Genomic DNA, 20,374 nt, shown 5'->3' with positions numbered 1-20,374 from the left:
GCTGAAGGAATGGCTATAAGGCCAGTGAACAGGACACCAAGAAAGTTCAACCAATCTCAGCTTCAACCTCTGGCAACCATTTCAAAGGGTTTCATGGAGCAGAGTGCCCACAAGCCGATGAAATGAGACCCTTCATGTGCCATTTACTGCACTTGACTGGGAAGCATTGCCAGCTTTTCAAAAATACAGCCACCTCCTCTCTCTTATCTTCTAAACAACTCCAGTGTTACTAGCTTCAGCAGTCTGCACTGCAAGCACTTTCATAGTCATCAATCAGGTGAAAACCCTCTCTCCTATGCACACACTGGGCTTGAAACCATTATGGGCTGGCTCTGCTCCCACAGCCAGCTGGAGACAGAGGTGCTTCAAATGCATTTGACGGGAAAGGAAATAAAACCCCCACCTTTGCTGACTTTTAATTAAAAAAAAATCTCAAGCCTCATTGGCTCTCAGGAAAACATAGAGTTGGCTCATGTTTAAAGTGATCATATGGAAATAAAATTAGTATTTTAACAAATTCCATTCCCTATGTTAGTAAGACCTTTAACAAAAAGGCTGCTCACTGTAAAAATAAGACTTTTTGGTCACTGGAAGGCAGGTACTTTGGACTCCAAAGAAGACTACTGAAAGAAGCTACTAATTTCCTCCTCTTTGGGATTTGTACCTATCTTTTCACAGACCTGAATTTCTTTGAAATCAATTCTAGGCTGTTCCAGGGACAGTGAGCTCTGTTAGGCTGGATAAGAAGTAACAGATAGCAAAGCAATGGCACCAGATGGCAGAAAGAAACAAGTGAGGAACTGAATGCCACTTACCCACATGGCAGATTATTTGCTGTGAACTACCATCACTGTTGTGATGGAAAAGGATAGATTCTTGTGAGTGGAAAATCAACTGGAATGGAGACAAGATTCCTTGGTTCGGGTGCAAATGGTGATTATAATAATTTTTCTGTAGTGTCCCAGAGAGCAGAAATTAAATATGTGACAAGTCTCAGGCCTCTCTTGTCCTTGGTGAACTTACATGCAGGTTTCAAATACCCCAGCCTAACTAGCATTCTCATTATCAGAATGAGCTGAGACGCCAAAAATTGAATGAACATCCTTCAGGTCCCCAGACAATGAGGAAGGACTTAAAAGGTTGTTTTCTTTTTTAATCAACATAAAGGTAAGGAAACATAATTGCAAGCTCCTCCTGTTAACACTGAATTCTAGTCTATGCATGTATGACCCTCATGGCCTCTGCTGGAGAAAAAATTCTTAATCAAAGAGCAGCAGCAAGTTATCTGGAATGATCCACTCTCGGGAAAGACTCAGGCCTAAGCAAACAGTAGATCCTTATAAGCATCAACCTTTTATTTTTTCTTTTCTTTTTTTTTTTTTAAACTTTAGCAAGTTGTAACAGCTTCTCTCTAAGATATACTCTTATTTTATAGCAGTCATGTTCTTACAGCATTAATAAAATGACAGCTCACAATGAACAGTGCATAGAAGACCTACAGTATTGGACAAGGCTGAGAAATGCTGGCTTTCATGGTGTTCTGCAGTTCAAAGTGAGGAAAGTTTGTCACTTTGGCAGAATATTAGCTGAGGGAAAGAAAAATGTGTGAAGGCAGTTAAACAAGGTTACACAGGTGCTTCTACTACAGACTGTGGAAAAAAAATAAATTATAATACATGTGAAAGAAAATAATCTCTCTAACATTTGAGTCTTCTTACTGCAGGGATAAAACCACAAGCCTGCTTTAGGAGTGCTGCCCTCCTTTAACTTGCCAAACATCACACTGACATTCTTTAGTGACTTGTGGTTTGGAGAGATGGCCATATGCAAAACTGAGGTCTACACACTTCTTACAACTAGAAATTATTTGAGTACGTTCTGGTAAACTTCGAGATGCAATCAAGCTAAAGAAAATTTTACGTGCTAATAGAACTCCATCTCATGATAAATGTTATAGTCTCTTAAGACAATTTTATCGTTTAGGCCACTCCTTACCCTTTACAAATCAAGAGGTAGTTTCCAGTTTTAGGGAGGAAATGAGAAGGGCTTAAATGCTGCCAATATCAAAACAGAGCATTTTCAGAACAGCCAGAGTTTTGAAGCAAGTTCTGTGATTGCTAGGAATAGGTCAAACTCAAATTACATTCACAAGCACTCCAAAAGTTTAAAGAAACTCAGGGAGAGAAAGTAAAAAGATGTCCTTACCATGAACTCATTTGTACTGAAGAAAGAGATAAAATTTTACCCAAGAGATGGTTAAAATTTAAATTGTTATTGAGACATAATTCTTGCCTTGTAGTTCAGCAAAAGTCCTCCTTGCTCTGGACAGAACTACTGAACTGCTTTCTTCAGAGGATTGATAATGAGATGCCCTTAATATTTTCACAGAATAGACATCAGCGTTGGGACTTGTTGCCATACATGGCATTTCCCCCCAAAATTTACTGAGTTTCAGTTGTATTAGACATCAAATCCCAGAGCCAAAATACCAAGTTTTGGTTTAGTGTTGTCAAACACTTACTAATTTAAAATGTCAAATTGCATTCCATCATAGAAAAATGCCGGTATTTTTAGGGTTTGGGTAGCTTTAGATCTAAGGTGTATACTTTTAACTGCATGCACAAATAGGAAGCACACTGTTCTTTCTAAAGGTAAGAGGGAAATGAGGCAAATATCTTGTCAGCCAATTGCTATGCAACAGTGAAATATAGCAAGATTCAAAACCCTCAGCATATATTTATGGTCGGGAGAGTTCCTTTAATTATATCTTCCTACACAGATCTCCTCTTATGCCACACCAATTTTAAACCTCATCATGGCTATTACTTCCACAGTCTTCTGCTTCAACAGGTTCCCAGCTCATCACTGCCATGATTCTACTGCTCACTGCTTTCCATTCCAGTTCCTTCAAGAGGCCCAGACAGGTACTGTGAAACTGGGGACACACATTCATTTCTTGTGTCCTAATACTGCCTTAGAGTGACTCAACAGTTCTTAAAGGTTAGGAAAAGGAATTTCAAAAGAAAATGGACTCAGCCATTTGCTGGAGCATGCCTAGAATGTGACTGTGGTAAATTTTTATGTGAAAATAAAACTCCTTTCCCTTTTTTTCTCCTAATACCCCATTCATCCATCAAAAATGTGCAATCTGTGCCCAAAAATGGAGGCCGTAGAGCTTCCTAGAAAAGAATTGCTTTCCATCACTTGTAGAACAACCACTTTCTTCATAACAGACTACAAACTTTTTGAAGAAATTTTCTATCAAAACCATTCAGAAACAAGTCCCTTATTTTAGTCTTTTTGGCTCAAATGCTATGGTAAATTATAATTAGATGAAAACAGGATTTTATAATGGAAGGTGTAAGACAACTGCAACAATCATGGGGTAACTAGCTCTACCTGTCCATCAATAATAAGGCAAGAGCAATTCCAAATGTCAAAATGACCAAACACATTCAAAAATGAGCTTAAACTCCTCAACAGATCACTTAGGGCACATTGATATATCCAGATGCTTCCTGCTCCCCAGGATAACAGGGGCGATTCCATGCCTATCTCTGCACTAGTCTCAATCCATGTACTTCCTTTGAAGGTCACTCCCTGGCCTTTCATGTGTCTGCAACTTTGTTGTAGATGTTTTCTGGTATTGCAGGTGTAGTGGTGTGTGCTTCTGTGCTTACAAACACAGCTATCCATTAACTCCTTATCACCCTCCTTTGCCAGGAATTATTCAATAGGTACAGAAAACATAGCGAAAACAAACCAGGGTTGCATGATCCAAGTTTTTTATTCTGTTCCGCCTGTAAATTAGTGTTGCTCAAAAATAAAAAGCCCTAAGAATGCTGGGATCTAACTACAAAACACATAAGGGATAAGCAGCCGCACAAGCTTCCCCACTGTCTGATGCTTCATGGTCACTCAGTCAGGCAGAGGAAGACTAGGGACAGGAATGATGTATTGCCTCTGACCATTCACTCCGGGACTTCTCTGCTGACATCAGTGACAAAGGTTTCAGGTGGTTCTCCCTAGTTAATCTCATGTTGGACCACTGACTCCTAGGAGAAAGACCAAAGATGAGAAGAAGGAGTATAGTTCTAGGTCCCACCCTAGATGTGTATGCTGCTCTGCAGTCCTGTATGTTGACATGGAGTAAGGATCCCTTATGGAGGGAATCAAGGTGATCAACTGCTCTCTGCTGGGAGGGAAAAGAAACAGGCTACAGCGAAGAGAATTCTAACCCCTGCTCTTGCTAGAGACTTCTTCTGAAAGGCAAATGCCTTCGAACTGTTAGTTTACTGTTAGTGACTCTTAGAGACAAAGTAGGCCCACTCTTATAGAGCAAAATATCTAAGTCTGGAGATGTACACTATCCTACTGAAATTGAGCTCTTCATGATGTTAACGCGCCTATACAGCAATTAACTTAGGACACTCTTTTCAGTGGTTTTAAGAATACATATTAGTACATTTTAATGGAAGGTCCTGGCTGCATGGAGAATTGCATTTGTAAGTCAGCTGTGAAACACAGGCTACCAAATTCAGAAACTGTCCTGGAAACAACACCAGCCAGAGCTGTCTTATGTAATGAGAAAGCTTAGAGGAACTGATGAACGATTATCTAAAGATGCCATTCCGTGGCACCTTCAACCAGCCTCAGCTGAGTGGCCTAAAAAAATCCCCCTGGATTGTTTTTCAGCCAGTCTAGGCCAGTTCGTGCAACTATTCAGGTCAGGAAAGTGCCAGTGCCAGAGCAAGAGAAGGAGAGGGAGCTGGGAGCTGAATGAGTAGGAGCACAGCAGACTGAGCAGTTTAAATTGCTATGGAGCTGAACCATGAAATTATTTGATCCTTTTCAGTCGCTACTGAATGTAGCACATGAGCTCCTATGTGTTCACTTCTTAATGCTAAAGCACTTTTTCAGATATTTACAAAAGATCTTCCCTGATTATCACAGAGGTAACTGGACCCTGCAGCACTTCCACTGAAGGCAGTGGAAAGAAAACAGGCTGCTTTCAGTCAACAATGGCAAACCAAGCAAGGAGTGAAACTGAAAAGCAGCTGTGCAGAGATATCCTACAATTAGAATTACAGACAGTAAAGAAACCCTGAAGAGAAATGGCAAGTGGACCCCCTTTAGATTTTGAACTGAAACTTGCTCTCTTGAATATTTTGCACTAACTGGGAAATGGAAACGATTTATAGTAGACAAATCTCCTGATGTCTGACAGCTTGAATGTAGTAGACAGAAGTGGCACAGTAGTGGATAGAAGTTGATGCTCCTTGACTACTAAATTAAATCAACTGTGAAGTCTTTAGTAAAGAGTGAAGTGTGAATAAGCTGGTTGAAGGGACCCTAGATCGTGTGGAAATTAGCTGATGGGGAGATGCTCACTCTGTGTACAGCTGTCCTAGTCCGAGAGACTGCTGCCCTCCAGCTGCCTCTATCTGCCACCCCGCTCAGGGCTGCTGTCTCCCCAGCAGCTGGCAGAGCTGCCAGTGTGAGCGCTTCCAGGCAGGATTCGTCACATCAATTTAAATGAGTGGTTTGAGCTAATGCACCTTTACCCTACATCCCAAAACATACTGGGGAGTGTACACACAAATCCTGTCCATGGCTGAACAGTTGGCAGTGGCCAACAGAGGACTGTGGTAAGTAACTGAGTTCAGCAACGCCTTCCAGCTGTGTCCGGAGGAAGGGGGTTGTCCATGGGTTTTGACTTCACTCTTGTTTACATAGGGAAATTACACTGCTTTAAGTAAACGCACAGTTTATATCCAATTTACCTAAACTATTGCAAGCCCTTGTGCAAGCACTTAGTGAAATGCAGCCTAAACAGAGGAGGAACATGGGTGTGGCACAAATTCCAGTAAACCTATTAAACTTATTTAAATTAAACCGGTGGGAATTCCTCGTGTTAACAAATCTTTTGCAACTCCGTAAGGGTAAATTCTCCCATTATGTCTATATCCATGCAGGAGTAAACATGCATGCAGTAGGACTAAATCACTTTAGAATTTGGCTCTGCACTAAGCCCAGATCAAGTTTTAGATTGTAACCAATCCCAAGCACCAAATCACAGCAAACGTTGTATTCCCTTTACTATCATTCTCAGGGCAAACTACCTGAAATGTGGGGAATATGAAGCTTTCCCTCCTCATGATCCCTGTACCTGTTTTCCTCAGGCTCAGGCTTTGTAAAGAAATGAGAAAGAGCCATGGTCTCCCAGCACATCAAAGACTAGAGGCCTTGTAAATCTTAATATCCTGCCTGCTCCAAAGAATGGAGCAGAGCTGGGTTTGGGTATGGGGGAGGAGAAAGGAAGTGCTCATAGGCCTGAATGCAACCAGCACATACAGTAGGTCTAATTATTGTCCTATCAGCTTTGATGCACTGTGTCCTTTTCCTTCAGCTATTTTAGATAAACAGGAAAGGAACAGAAAAAAAAAAATCAGTGCTGGAAAAAATACAAGTCAGTTTGGAACGAAAATGTTATTGTCAAATGTTCTAATGTCAATTTCAAACAATAGTGAGTACAGTATGTCATATGAAAAACAGGGCTATTGCTATGCTGGTCAATCATACCAGAAACAGAAAAAAAGAGACTTTTAAAAAAAAATGGTGCTACAGTAAGAATAGCTAGTGATTTGGAGCATTAAGCATTACAGCTTATGAGTAACAAAGCCTGAAAAGTGGTAATATACTTACACCCATTGTTCTGACAGGGAAGGCTCTTTACAGACAGTTAAAATGGTTTGTTGTGGATTGCAAACAATCCCTGAGTGTGTACCTAGGCTACTGCCTAGCAAAACCATGAATAGCACTACCTTCCTCTAACCATTAAACTGTTCCAAGAAGTATTCTTTCATTAACATCCTCGTACACAAAAACAGGTGAAAACTGGTTACACAGTAGGAGTAATCTGGTTTGGCACTTAATACTACTTCCAGAAGCCAAGTCAACTTTCTGGTGTAACTGTGGGACCATCAAAACTTCTGAAAGGGCTCAGTCTAAAACTGACGACTATAAAACATACTTTCACAATTATTCTTGTATCTCTGGTGCAGAAATTCGTAATGAAAATAGACACAGGTTATGATACCCCCTCACTTGATAAATTTCGAATTTATAAATTTTGTTTATAAAGACATTGGACCTACTAAGCAAAATCATTACAGATGGGCATAGATTCGTGTAAATCAGCATAAACTCAGTGATGTGATGAAAAAATTTGACTCAGTCAGTTCAATCTCTTATCGGTGGGTTTTTATCATTTGTAGCATGGACATGAGGGGATCTGATGAGACACATTCATCTGTTTAGTTAATTTAACAGATCTCTTTTACACTATGCAGTATGATGCACTGTCACAACTACAAGAAACATGGAAATTGGGATCTTCAAAACATTTTGCAGATGCTAACTAATTATTCCATGCATTTTCACAAAGCAGTTCAGTATTACTAACTACTAGTCGAAACTCTTCACCAGTGTTATCTATTGTCCCTCAACAAGTCCAGAGCTGAACAAACATTAGAATGGAGCTCCTAGTTTCCACCAACACCTTCTACTCATTAGACTATGCTTCTTACTCACATTCTAAAGGAATTGGCTGGGAGTAAGAATTGATGACTATTTTTATCTCAGTTACCCATCAAAACCCTCTTTATTCAGTGAATGGGCTGTATGACATGGGCTTTATTCCAGTTCTTAGAGAATGTCTGTCCACAACACAAAAACCACCCTTGTTAAAATTGCCCTTAAATGAGTCTCTAGAAGTGTTATGGATGGACTGGACAATGCTGACGATACTGTCCTTTGACCCCATTTTAGTTCTTCTGTGGAAGGGACTGTAACACATTATTAAAGCTAAGAGAAGAAAGATGCTCTGAAAGACGTATCTGAAGGATGCAGATTTGCTGATGCAGGGTATGCCCTGGCCAGGTGACATGGTTCCAGCTCTCCACTCATTCAGTCCCTGCACACCCTGTGACGCCGTACATGACTCAGCTGTGCTCTGCCACTGCCTGGGGTTGTTTTGTTCGCCCATCTGTTCAAAAGTCAAGAGTCAATCAACACTTTCACCTTCCTCATGCTCCACTATAATACAACTTTTGATGGAATTCTTGACTCTCCCCATATAGCAGGGCATGATAGTTGACTTTCTCTACTTGCTGACTCCTCCTGACATTTTTCTCTTGTACTTCTTGCTCTGCTTCTTCTTTCTTTCCTTAAACCCAGTTGACAGGACTTTTTCAGCTGTGCCCTTTGGCTGCAGAAGTAGTGAACTGTATTCCTAAGAAGAAGCCTCGAGTCCTAAAATGCAGGTCAAATAAGTTAGCACTTCTGTGAACTAAGTATTCTCCTTTTATAATATTTTAAAAAGAGAACTTATTCACAGAAGAAGAAAACACCAAAAGGTTTATAACTCCTAACAGAAACCATCTGCTTGAACATAAAGCTGAGAATGTATTGGTATTTTCAATTCAGGCTCAGAAGAGCTGGGAAAAAGAACACCAGTCTGCAGGCTGCTACTCAGACTTATCTTTCTGTTAATGAAACAGTTTTTGCAAGAGAAGTGTTACCATATCCTTAAAAAAACAAACAAAAAATACTTTCAGAAGACCCCAGCATACCCTTTTATGAAGCTGACATTCCCCTCTCACACTCCAGAGAAAAAGGACATGCTGCAACTGCACACAAAATACTGCTTGCCATTTTAAATCAGAGGGAAGAGAAACAAAGAGCTGATTCTGTAGTTGTTCTCTATTAAGAATTTTTAACTAAAGTTATTTATTAAAATATCCAACACTGATGTTCTACAAAAAAACAACCCAACAAAACTCAAGCCTGTGAATTTTGAGCATTATGGGAATTTTTGCTTCTCCCCTCTTGAAAATAACATGACCCATGGCCTATTTTTCAAGCCAATTTCAATCCTCTCCAGCCAGCTGTCAGGAAACCACAGAAGGTGCTTGAAAGAGCACAAGAAATGGCTGGTTCTAATCTGAAGGGGAAAAAAAAGTTGAGGAACAAGGCAGCTACTTGAGGCAGAATGTTATTTTTTCTTCAGTTTCTGCCTGCATATTTTCCCAATATGTATACTCTGTTACCCCATCACTTCCCTCTTTTCCTTGGGTAAATATCTCTGCTTTGGAATAAAAGAAGGCCCAGGGGTGCTACTTGTAAGGACTGCACTTGCCTTGATACGTTGTTTTTGAACTGAACACATACAATGGACACATTTCAAACTTGGACCTTTGCCATCATACATGTTGCTTTTAGTTTAACCTTCTCAGATGATGGGGGGAGGCTGGAGGTAAGGAAGAGGCTGAGAGCGGGGTCATACACTCTATCCTTTAGCAGATGTGGGATCTTGTGGGAGCCAAGTGTGATAGCCCACACAAACCCCTCTAAGCACACAATGTAATGGAGAGAGAGAGGAATGCAAACTGACCCTCTCCAAGTGCCAATTCTTTGTAAAACCAAATACAATGGGTGACTAGGCCATACCTTTGCCATCCAGCTGCTTAGATAAAAAAAGGGTAGTGTGATTAATAATTTACTTTTAAAAAGAAATATCTGTGCACAAGTTCTGTGTAAGAGAATCAACTGAAAGGAGATTTCTCCCTGTTTTCACCCTGTAAACTGCATGTCCTATTAATTGACTGTGCTTCATGTATGTGATTTAACGTGCCATTTGGAATTCAACAGATGGACTAAACTAGATTAGACATCTGTTCTGGAGGAGAATTAGATACAGAATTGGGTTCTAGGAAATTCTGGATTAAACTGGCTCAAATACTACCCTACACTCAAATACTAACCCAGTTACGGACACTGGGTAAGACACTTTTCACCACCATTCCCATGCATCAAATGGCAATGCAGCAACAAGTAGGGGAAGGACAAGAGTTGCCAATGGGCTTACTCTGATACATGTGTAACTCATGCCAGGTTACTTCCAAGTGGCATGTGACTGAAGTCTGAGGCCCTGAAAGCTGCCATGTGTACTAAGCAACTTGGAGATGGGAAGAGCTGCCAGTGGGGATGAGGGTAGTGCTGAAGCAAAGCTAATTTGGGAACAAAAAATGAAGTATTTGACAGTTCCTGGAAGGTGCTAGAAAGGTCAGAAAGAGTTGAAAACTCTCTGTACTACACAGTATTCAGTCCAGCTCTGCAAAGTATTCTTGAATATGTATTTTACATGCATGTACTCACTTAATTTGATAATATACCAAACCTAATTTGATCTCAAACCTGGCAACAGGTCACCTTGAAGAGTCATGCTTAAATGCTTGGTCTATACAAATCATCTCTCCCTCCTTGATCTCTCCAATTATCCTAATCTGATCCCTTCTCCATCTTCTAAAAATAATACATCTAGTAAGGTCTTACTTTCCCATCATTGCATTGTAACTTCTTTCCCAGATCATCCCTTTTTAACGAATTATTTTCTCCTTGATGTTCCTTCCATACTTCACTAACCCAACAAGCAATTTCCCTCCCTACTTACCCACTTACCATGGGGATATCCTGTCTTCAGCTCTACAGCTCTGAGGAGTAACCAAGCACTTGTACAGAGCACAGATAAATCAGAAACCTTACGGCTGCACATGTGGGTACCTTTCCCTTTCTCCTGGCAAGTCCCATTCAAAGAACCCTTTCTCTCTCTAAACCACCAAGTAATTTACCAGCATGGAAATGAAAAGATTGGGCATATGATATTTAACTTTGTTTTTACACCTTATGGATGTGCTTCCATAGCCTTGGCATTAGATAACTGTAACTTTAATATCCACTAAAGGTCCTTGAAAACTATGTTGGCACACTGTAATTCTCATGTCACACGTTATACTCCCTTTTCCAACAGTGCACCTTGTCTACAGTACAAGCAGTGGCAGATAGTCAAGTGAGAAGGTGTTGTAAGAAAAATGCTATAAATGGGCATATACTGGAGCAATCACTAGCATGTGTTATATGTACAGAGATTGATCCAGTCTCTTGGACAGTACTGAGACAAGGGGAATTAAAATCATCTCTATCATGTTCTTTTTACAGTGTAGAAGGATTTAGTGGACATATTCTAAATCTAGGTTTTATGTATCAAAACAGAAGTAAAAATAGAAAACCCAGTCACTGTTCAGTTGTTTAAAAAATCATTGCTTTTCTTGCTGCTCTGTCAAAAAAATACAGGAATTAAATAACCTGTAACTGGGAATCTATCAGGTTCTAGAGCATTTTACAGCCTAGAACGCTGGAAGTCCAAAATAGCTCCACAAGGAATGGTATTTTCCAGAAGTTGTGGATTTTTTAATATACACCCAACCTATCTGTGAGAACTCCAAGAGAGTTTATGAATACAATAAACTTAAAATTTCTTTAGCTCCTTTACTAACCAACTGAATTAACTACATTACTAAAGTTTGTGTCAGGTTTTCATCTGCTAAGATGCAAACAGCTCTGGAGCAAAACACAGCAGTACTTTGTAGGAGCCAAGCAGTGTTACTCAGTGGCAAAAAACATATAAAGAAACCTAATAACATTACAGGAGAAGAATTTAGGTCCTACATAAGGTAAAGGAACATCAGATACTCTTTGGCATGGAAGGGCTGACAGGGTTTTCATCTACAGTATATGTGCTATCTTGCCAGTGATAAGGAGCCAGCTCTGTGCTGTGAAAAATGGCTTTTCTCAGTCTAGTGAAGCAGAAGTCTTCCGTCCTGCTGCGTACTCTTGGGAAAAGAAAGGAGTTACCATGGAAAGGCACAGAAAGCTGCCCAGAGCATGGGCAATTCAATCAGTATTGCTGGCACAGCTGGCATCCTCTGGCACACACTGGACAGCTTATCAGGTGAAATGACAGCAGCCACAAAGCTCCATTTCAGATGTTGCTGCTGCTCACCCCGGAAGTTGGGTAGCAGTGCTCACCAGGCTAACTCTGCAGTGGAAAACTTAATCTAAAAGGATATGTAAGAAATGAAAAAGTGTAGGAGCTGCCAAATCACTAAACCTCGTAACATGATACTAGCAATGGTACGTGTGCAAGAAAAGAGGGCAATACACAGACAGCTAAAAAATGGTGTTGTCATGACCTGGTAGCTTCAGATAAAATGATACAGGCTCTGCTGCTGTATGCCCTGTAAAGAAAGAGGGGGGTCACATATGCAACTCTTCACCAGCTCCTTTCTCACTTTTACAGTTTTGACTTGAGTAGCATCACCCTGTGAAGTGGCAGAACTCCAGAGTCATCTAATGAACCTCTGAAATCCACCACTGCTTAACAGGGGGCCAAGATTTCAAGACCTTAAAGGTAAAATAATTCCCAGTAGGTCTCCTAAGAACATCTTAACGTGTCTGTACTGAGCGGTATTTTCACACCATTTCCTTCCTCTCTCCTTTGACTGGATAAAGAGCTCAGAGGAGAAAAAAAAGTACCTATGAATACCGATGTGCAGGGAGCCCTCGTAAATTCACTTCCCATCAGTCCAACAAATGAGCTCCCTCTGGGAAGTCATGAGAGAGAGCCTTCTCACAACAGCCTGATTATCAAAAGTCTGTTCTCCCGTGAAATACTCTAATCTCACAGGGACAAGTATAGTAATGATATGAAAGTATCATAATAGCTTGAGGACTGTAAATTACTTTTGTAACTTGGGATGTGTGGGGCACATTTCCGGCAGGTTGGTTCCCCATGATGCTCTTTGCCTCTCTGTATCACTTGAGAATTAGTCCAAGCATGAAAGATTCATGTGCTGTAAAAATTCAATTTCAGAATAGAAATGCAATTCTCCATATATCAGATTTCAGGCAGTCACTGCATCCATCATAATTTTAGCAAGCTGGCTTTATGACCGCCTTGTTCTCCTCAGAAATATAATGCATGTTACCTGCTGCAGTCCACCCAGTATTTCAAGATTTTCTAGAAATAAGCTGCCCATTGATTTTGCTCTTCAGGGATTGCCGTAAGTCTACAGTACTTGAGTACTGATGGCATTTCTGTCAATTTCCAGATTTGCCTTTCACAGTTCTCTGCCTTGGATCTTTTCAATTTTTGCAGTTTTCACATCCATCCACGTTTTGCAGCAATTTGTGTGTGAAGGCATCCTACATAATAATCTGAGGAGTTACCTCCTGCTTTTGTTTCATTTCTTTCCAGTCTCCCTAGAGCTTCTGAGGCAGCGCTTTTTCATGTCCATGCACAAAGATAACCTCACCTTTATCCTTCTCCTAACCCTAAAAAAGAGACTGCCTTTACAAACATGTTTCATTTCAGTTGTATTGGTAAAACCCCAAACCCTGAGAAACCAGAATGAACTAGTGTAAATCAAACAGTGCTCTTACCACTTAGACCCGCCCTGCAACCCTTTCCAATCAGGGAATCTAAAATTACCATATTTACAGCATCTGCAGCAGAGCCAAGTACAAAACAAGATGAATAGCTGTGACGCACGAGGCAGAGTGTGGAAGTATGCAGCTGGGTCTGCAAACAATATAGGCACTCGGCGCTGAAGTCCATCTAATGCTTTTCACAGACCAGAGTGACTAAAAGGGGAAGGAGGGGGAGGGAGGAGAAGAGAAATTCCAGGAAGATGAGTGAAAACACAGCAGAAATCCCAGGCTGCTTCACTAATGGGTAATTGAAATGACTCACAAAAGGTCTAGTAGGGAATTCAATTAATTAGGGACGTGACTGGGCAGAGAGGAGGAGGGAAAGAAAAGAATGCCGGTGATACAAGAAAATCACTCCTCTCCATTCACTTAGAAAAGGGTCTGGAAGAAAACCCCAAGGAAAGAACAAGCCAAGTTTTTCAAGACAGGGCCTCTACCCCTTCTTATGCACAGGAAAGGACAAAAAAGCACACCCCTATTGCTTGTCCTCCTTCCCCCAGATTTCTAATGAAAAGGAAGAAAAAAGAAATTTGTTATATTAAACACATCAAGACAACTGGTAAGAAGAAACCATGAGGACAAGACAGAAGAATGATGCAGAATAGATCAATGCAGTGCTGCTAATAGCCCCCCCCCTTGTCATAACACCACTGCTTATTCCATGTGACAATGAGGGGAGGGAGATAGGAAGCAGTAGGAAGATGAGTAAATTAAAAATACGTGGGGATGTATGAAGGAAAAAATATAATGCTGGAAAGGGAGAGTAGTAGGAATAGGGGCATGCAAGGGGACTGGAATAGACAAGAGCAGGGAGAGAAAAATGGAAAAGGAGTGGATGGAGGGAAGGCAAAGGGAAATGGCAAAGGTCATGGATGAGAGAAGCAGGAGGGGGAAAACCTGAAAAGGAGAAGAAGAGCAGATGCAGGAAGGATCAGGGAAAGAATGATAAGTTTCACAATCAGTCAGCAGTTAGGACTTGCTGTGATGGGTAATTCAGAACAGACATGTTGATTCAGCAACTATTTATTGACAAATATTGCTTCTGACCAAGCCTCAGAGACTAAATTTACACTAGTGCTAGTTTAGAAATTTTCAAGAATGTGTGACCTAAACTTTCCAGGCCCACAACTGGTCATTGCTGGTAGTGGAACAACAGGGAGAGATACAATGACCAGGGGCAAATGCTCACTCATGGGATGGAAAGTGGGATCTGCAGCCTTTCCAAATAAAGTTACCACAGTTGGAAACATAGCTCTTGTTAATTCTGACTCGGAGCTGTTACTGCCAGGCTGGTTGCTCACTAGCTTTACAAAGGAAACTCAGGGTCATTGTTTACCTTCGTGAATCACGAAGAGAGCTAACAAAAAGTACTTCTTAGGCCCTATCAGGTTCAGCACTGAATGCCTTCTTAAGGCTCAGATGTGCTCTCACGCTCAATGATCAAGATACTATCGCTGTGAAAGGTTGGCAAAGTTTGCAACATGCTGCATGTTTGGGCAATTAGCTGAGCATTTCTGTTCCCAGGGCTGTCAATCTGACATCTTAGCAAGAAAACATATAAATCAAACCATATACTTCTGCCAGTGAACTGACCATTAACGTCAGCTCCACTATCAAATAACTTTCAGAAAAGCAAAAGATTTTTTATAAGCTTTATCTTTTCTGTAATAGAGCAAAGAAGATGCAATATTGCCCAAGAAAACACTTTTTAGGCAGTTAAGATATACTGGACCAGAAGGAAAAATACACTATTTAGGTAACAAGAACCAGTATGAATGATACTAATATCTTTGTACTACTGTAAATATGCTAGTGTCTAGACACAGAGATCTAGACACTACTGTAACTAAATCCAGGCTTTCACAATGTTTTAGGTTACATTCATGCAAAAACGAGCATGCAGAAATCCCCTGCAGCTGATTCTGAACTGACCTTCCAACATGACACTGAGGAGCATTATGCTGCTGCAGGAATCATTTTTCAGACGGGGTATAAAGTGGGAAGTCATATTCCAGTGGGCTGGTCTAAAAAAATAGCCCCTAGAAATTTTGCAAAGACATTATTGTTGATGTTCTGGACAAATGTAAACATACTTCAACCAGCTGGACTGGTATTTTCTATGGAAAAGGACTACAAACTGTGGGCATTCAGTGCCTAGGTACCTGTGCAACAGTGTGATTGTCATACAATGCCAGTGAAGTCAGGCAGCCCCAAAAGCAAATTCGAGCTGGGCAGCCAGAGCACCACTTGACACAGTACTTTTTCTGGCTTCGAAGCTCCATTCTTTCCAATTCTCTAGCATGTCTGATGAAACAGACAGTGCAATGTGCTCCCAAGGTCCTCAGTTTCTAACCGGAGGATCTCCAAAATTTCTCAGGGCCTTGATTTCACTGCCAGTATAATTTTGTCTTTTTACTGAGTCTTCATCAAGTTAAATTAATGAGAATTGCAGGCTCGGTCAACATGTATCTTGAGGCTATCTGGATTCTGTTAAGCCAGGCTGACACATTCTCCCCAGACCCTCCTCTCCTTCTCTTCAAAACACTCAGCAGAAAATAAAAAAAAAAATGCCCTCTTTTGTGCAGAATTAAAATAATTAAAATAAATTCTTTTTATCTCTCTAATTAAGTACCATCCTGTTTTCAGTCAGTTGACAGCACCAAAGAATGATTTTTCTGTATTCCACAATGTCATCCCTCCTCCCTGGATCTATTCAAAGTCTCTTGTACATATTTAATCACTCCTAGCCAGGCCTAGCTAATGAAATGCAGGGCCTTGCCCTGACCTGACCTTGCTATTTCTATTTTGGCTCAGCACATCCTCTGCTAGTCGGGTAAAAAAAAAGTTGTTTCTTTCTCTTGCTCTTAAAGGTCCTGTTACTGGCAGGGGGTATGGTCAAGGACTGCTGAAAACAGAACAAATGACTGTGAACACTGCTTTGCAAAACTACTGCAAATCAAAAATGGACCAAACCGAAGTGCAAAGTTTTTTTTCCTCTTTTTCTTGGTTGGCAAACACTGGTGGGCACTGTTCATCTACTGGGAATAGCTCATGGCTAGATAACTCTGTAAGAAAAATGGACTGCTCAAACTGTTTGCAAATACCAGTCATAAAGCACTGGTATTTGTTTTGGGCACTTACTGCAACTAAATATATTGCTCTTGGTTTTCCCTATCTGTCCTTCCTATTTGCCAATATGGCAATTAAAAATATATATTTTCCCTTTCTGAGAGCTTGTAAAGAAGTGTGATCCCATTTATGAGCACTTAGGAATCCTGGATGTTAGGTTTGCCCTTTTGTCAAACCAAAAAAGATGATGTTGGTTGCAGGAATTTATCAGTGTGCCAACAGAAGTCAGAAATGTTTCCACTGTAAAACAGGACAACATTTACATGGTGATCCATGTGGACTTTTTAAGCTGCTGTTTGTTTTCAAGTGGTTTGTGATTTTGTTGACCATTACTTTTGGTGCTCAGTTTGACACACTGGAGGAACCATAAACCATATTTGAAGTCAGCAAGGGCAAGGGCCATCGTTTTATTCTTTGTGTGTATACACTGCCTTACATTGTGGAGCTCTGGATGCTGAACAGGGGTCTCAGATGCTATCACAAAACAACCAGCAACAGCACAAGGACCTTTAGGTACTCAGACTGTCAGAAAAATCAGGCCAAGCGGTTCAATTCACCATTGTTTCTCAATTACCTCTCAATGGAGGCACATCAGAGAAAATGGTGCTGAATAGGATGAAGATGCCTTAACTAGCTGCCCCAAACAAATGCCCTACATCCCATGGAGTACTCTCAGCCTTAAAAGCTGCCTAAGGACCACGGATGTAGACCATATTTCTAATGGCCAGAATCAGTTTAACACATCCCTATTAGTCCTTCCTCATGTGCTGAACAGATCTAAGAAGAGTTAAACTGGCACTTACAAGCCCAGTCTTTTCTCAGCTCAACTAAAATCAAACAGGTTCAAGTTGCAACCTTCAGATGAATTGAAGCAGTAGGACATTAGACCCTTCTTGAAGGAAGAAATGATAAAATCATGTTTGCAATCACTAAAGTCAAACAACATAGTTGTGTCATTTTCCTTCTAATACTGTTTTATCAAGTTCTTTTTTAGTCTGGTTTTCTACACAGACAACACTTCTGCAATCACATTCCATACCCCACTAGTTTTTATCCCTGTAACTTTTTCAACCAAGCCGGATAAAGGATAGGGGTTCTCAAACATAAGTGAGGTTACAGAAATTCAGTGAAAAGTGACGACGAAGTAGAGGAGAGAGCGACTGTATCCCTGGCTGACTTATTAAGCTACCTGCTATTAGGTTCCATGAAATCCACAAAGAGGACTTCTGAGTACCAGCTACAGGAAAGACTTGTAGGTACAGTCAACCAACCACAAAGTACAGGTCTGTACCAAGCCACATTTTATTAGTTTTTACTACACTCATAGATTTGCCACAGTTTACAGAAAAACTTGAAGTTGTCTATTTAATAGGAAAAAGTGGAAACATACAGCTTTGTTGGGATTCTGCTATCGGTCTTTTCCCCCACTGCAATGCAACACCAGCAGCTGAGGGTAGGCTGACACAAGTAGCTTTACTTCATTGTCCCACATGGTTTGACACTGGAGCCAAATTGCTCTAACTGTGAATGGTTAACAGAAGACGTGGCCCTGTCTCTCTTTCCATGTCCTCCATCCCTCTTTCACCCAGCCTTACCCGATTGCCTTGCACTAGTGCTCATCTTACTCCACAAGAAATCAATTCAGGCAGCAAAGGCAGCAAAAGGCTAACCCACAAGTACAAAGTGAACAGATTACTTAGCTCCCACAGACGACTTACCAAGGGGTTTGATGAGTACCAGAAGTGATGCAGAAGTTGGCCTTGGTTTGAACACTTGTTGATGACCAGGAGTTGAGAGATCAGCATTACTACAACCTGAAACCTGGCTATGATCTTAGGTGGGTGGTCACAGTCAAACATCTGCATCTGGTGACCCTCATTCAGAATGGTTCCCTTGGGAAGACAGAGCAGGCAGTGTTACTCTGAGTGAAAAACAAACTTTTGTGAAGCTAAAGGCAAAGGCAACATTCAGCCACTTTTCTCTCTCCAAGCAGGATTCTGACCCACCTGGAACACCAGCCCTGCTGCAGTTGTACAAAACAGAGTCAAACACTGCTGTGTAGAGCAAGCACATTCACACTGACTGTCCAAAGTCTGTGTCTTTGGTTTCTTTGTGTTACAGTCTTCTGCAGAGATTTTGTTGTAATTTTACACTACAGACATCAAGAGCATTGAGGGCTGAATCTCCCTTGCTTATGCTGTTCCTGATGTTTGGCTGAGCCGGAGAATGCTACCTTGGGGTGCTCCTTCCCTTGGAGATCTGGCGGGATGTTGCAGTTAAGCCACATCCCCACAGCTTAAACCACAGAATGTAAAAACAGCTGTGAAATCCAACTGTCTGAGCTGCCTCGGTGTTTTGCCGGCCTCTGTGCGGCCAAATTTTTTTGACTCAAAGTAAAAATATGATTTAGCATAATTCACGAGACTAGGCAAAAACATTTTTGGGAGGTTTGTTCCAACCTACTTGTAACAAACAAATTTGGGCAACTACCTATCATGCCAGAAAAAATGTTTATCCAGCTTAGCCAAAATTGAGCAAAATAGATTTGTTGGCAGCATGGACAAAGCTTTAGGCTTTTTTTAAGGTCCCTTCCTAATTTCAGTTTTCCATTCCCCACCCTTTGGAGTTTCTTAGATGATTCTTTCTCCTCAATGGCTTTTCAGTTTGAGCACTGTCCTTTAATTTTTTCAGCCTTATGGTTCTTTTCTTTCCTTCAGTCTTCTTTTGCATTTGTTTTCTTTCTGTTCTTTCTCATGGAAACATATTAAAAAACTTCCTATCTCTACCATTCCTACCTTTTCTTTGCCAAACTGTTTTTCCCTGGCCAAAGATATATTCTTTGAGACCTCTTGATTAAACTTCCAATGTATTAAATGATTGGGAAACAGGAATCTTAACAGTCGCCTAAGACCACTGTTCCAAAAAAGAGAAGGAATTTTTTATTTATATGTGTCTAACTAATGCAGATACTTATATATAGATACATATATGTTAATACTCTCGTCAGTTCCTCAGAAACTAGCACAGAGAAGATACATGCAAGAAAAAATGGACTAAAGTAGGACTTTTGAGCAAGACAACTTCAGAAAGAGAGGAAAATAGACAAATTCAGTGGCTTAACAAGGAAAACTGGAGTCTATGATTTCCAGACACATCTGTAGTTTCCTTCTGAAACTACAAACTTCATATATTTCCCATGCAATGGACCTCAAAACTCCTATTTTTTTAGCATTAACTGCTTGAACCATTTATAAGATAGCTCACACTCCCAAGAATCAACAGGGAAATTCTCAGCATTCCAGTTAGAACTTCCTTAAATTTTATTTGAATTTTTAAAATTCTAAGTCAGACTCAGTCTCACACTGTTCACAGTAAGCACTGCATCGTTTTGTGTGCATTTCCAAGGTTACTCAGACTAACCTATAAAGGCGTGAGTATTTTCTGCTGGATATGTTTCCTAAAAATTGCCTCACTATTTCCAGAGACTTGAAATCACAGTGGTAACCAGTTATCTTGGGGATGACAAGAAGCAATTCAGCACAGGCGGTTGCTCAAAACAGCCTCCCCCGTGGATTCGTCTAAGAGTTCATATCTTCATGTTTTAGTAAGAACCTCCAACCATTGCCTCAGACTCACTTTCTGGAATACATGAGCACTTGAAATTAGTTCATGTTAAACTTTCCAAGGGCTGATTTTATCACTTTTTAATTGAAAGCATTTCACGAAAAGAATAATTGCCCATGTCAAGGATGCAAAAGATTTGGGATGGATATAACAAGTCATTCAAGCAACAGTGAGGATTCAAATGATGTTTAAAAGATCAAAATACAATGCTGCCCAGAAGAAGAGGAACTCT

The 20,374-nt window shown here is 40.6% G+C and overlaps 1 protein-coding gene and 1 long non-coding RNA gene across 3 annotated transcripts in view; one reads left to right on the top strand and one right to left on the bottom strand.

Moving 5' to 3' along the window:
• Positions 1–20,374, bottom strand: part of RAD51B (RAD51 paralog B) — a 385,412-nt gene that overhangs the window by 81,701 nt on the left and 283,337 nt on the right. Inside the window, exon 11 of one of the 2 annotated variants that reach the window (XR_007204379.1) lies at positions 1,500–1,586. The exons of the other annotated variant lie outside the window; for it this stretch is intronic. The gene's annotated coding sequence lies outside the window, so the exon portion shown is untranslated. The remainder of the gene's footprint in view (positions 1–1,499; positions 1,587–20,374) is intronic. 2 annotated transcript variants of the gene reach the window in all.
• The window catches only part of LOC125327813, a 54,760-nt gene that overhangs the window by 33,176 nt on the left and 1,210 nt on the right, over positions 1–20,374 (top strand). The window contains exon 2 of the long non-coding RNA XR_007204381.1: positions 12,200–12,310. This is a non-coding gene — a long non-coding RNA (uncharacterized LOC125327813). The remainder of the gene's footprint in view (positions 1–12,199; positions 12,311–20,374) is intronic.

This window comes from Corvus hawaiiensis, chromosome 6, assembly GCF_020740725.1.
Source record: "Corvus hawaiiensis isolate bCorHaw1 chromosome 6, bCorHaw1.pri.cur, whole genome shotgun sequence".
In the NCBI taxonomy this organism is placed as follows: domain Eukaryota; kingdom Metazoa; phylum Chordata; class Aves; order Passeriformes; family Corvidae; genus Corvus; species Corvus hawaiiensis.
Note: the sequence above shows the minus strand (reverse complement) of the source record. Positions and strands in the feature narration are given on the sequence as shown.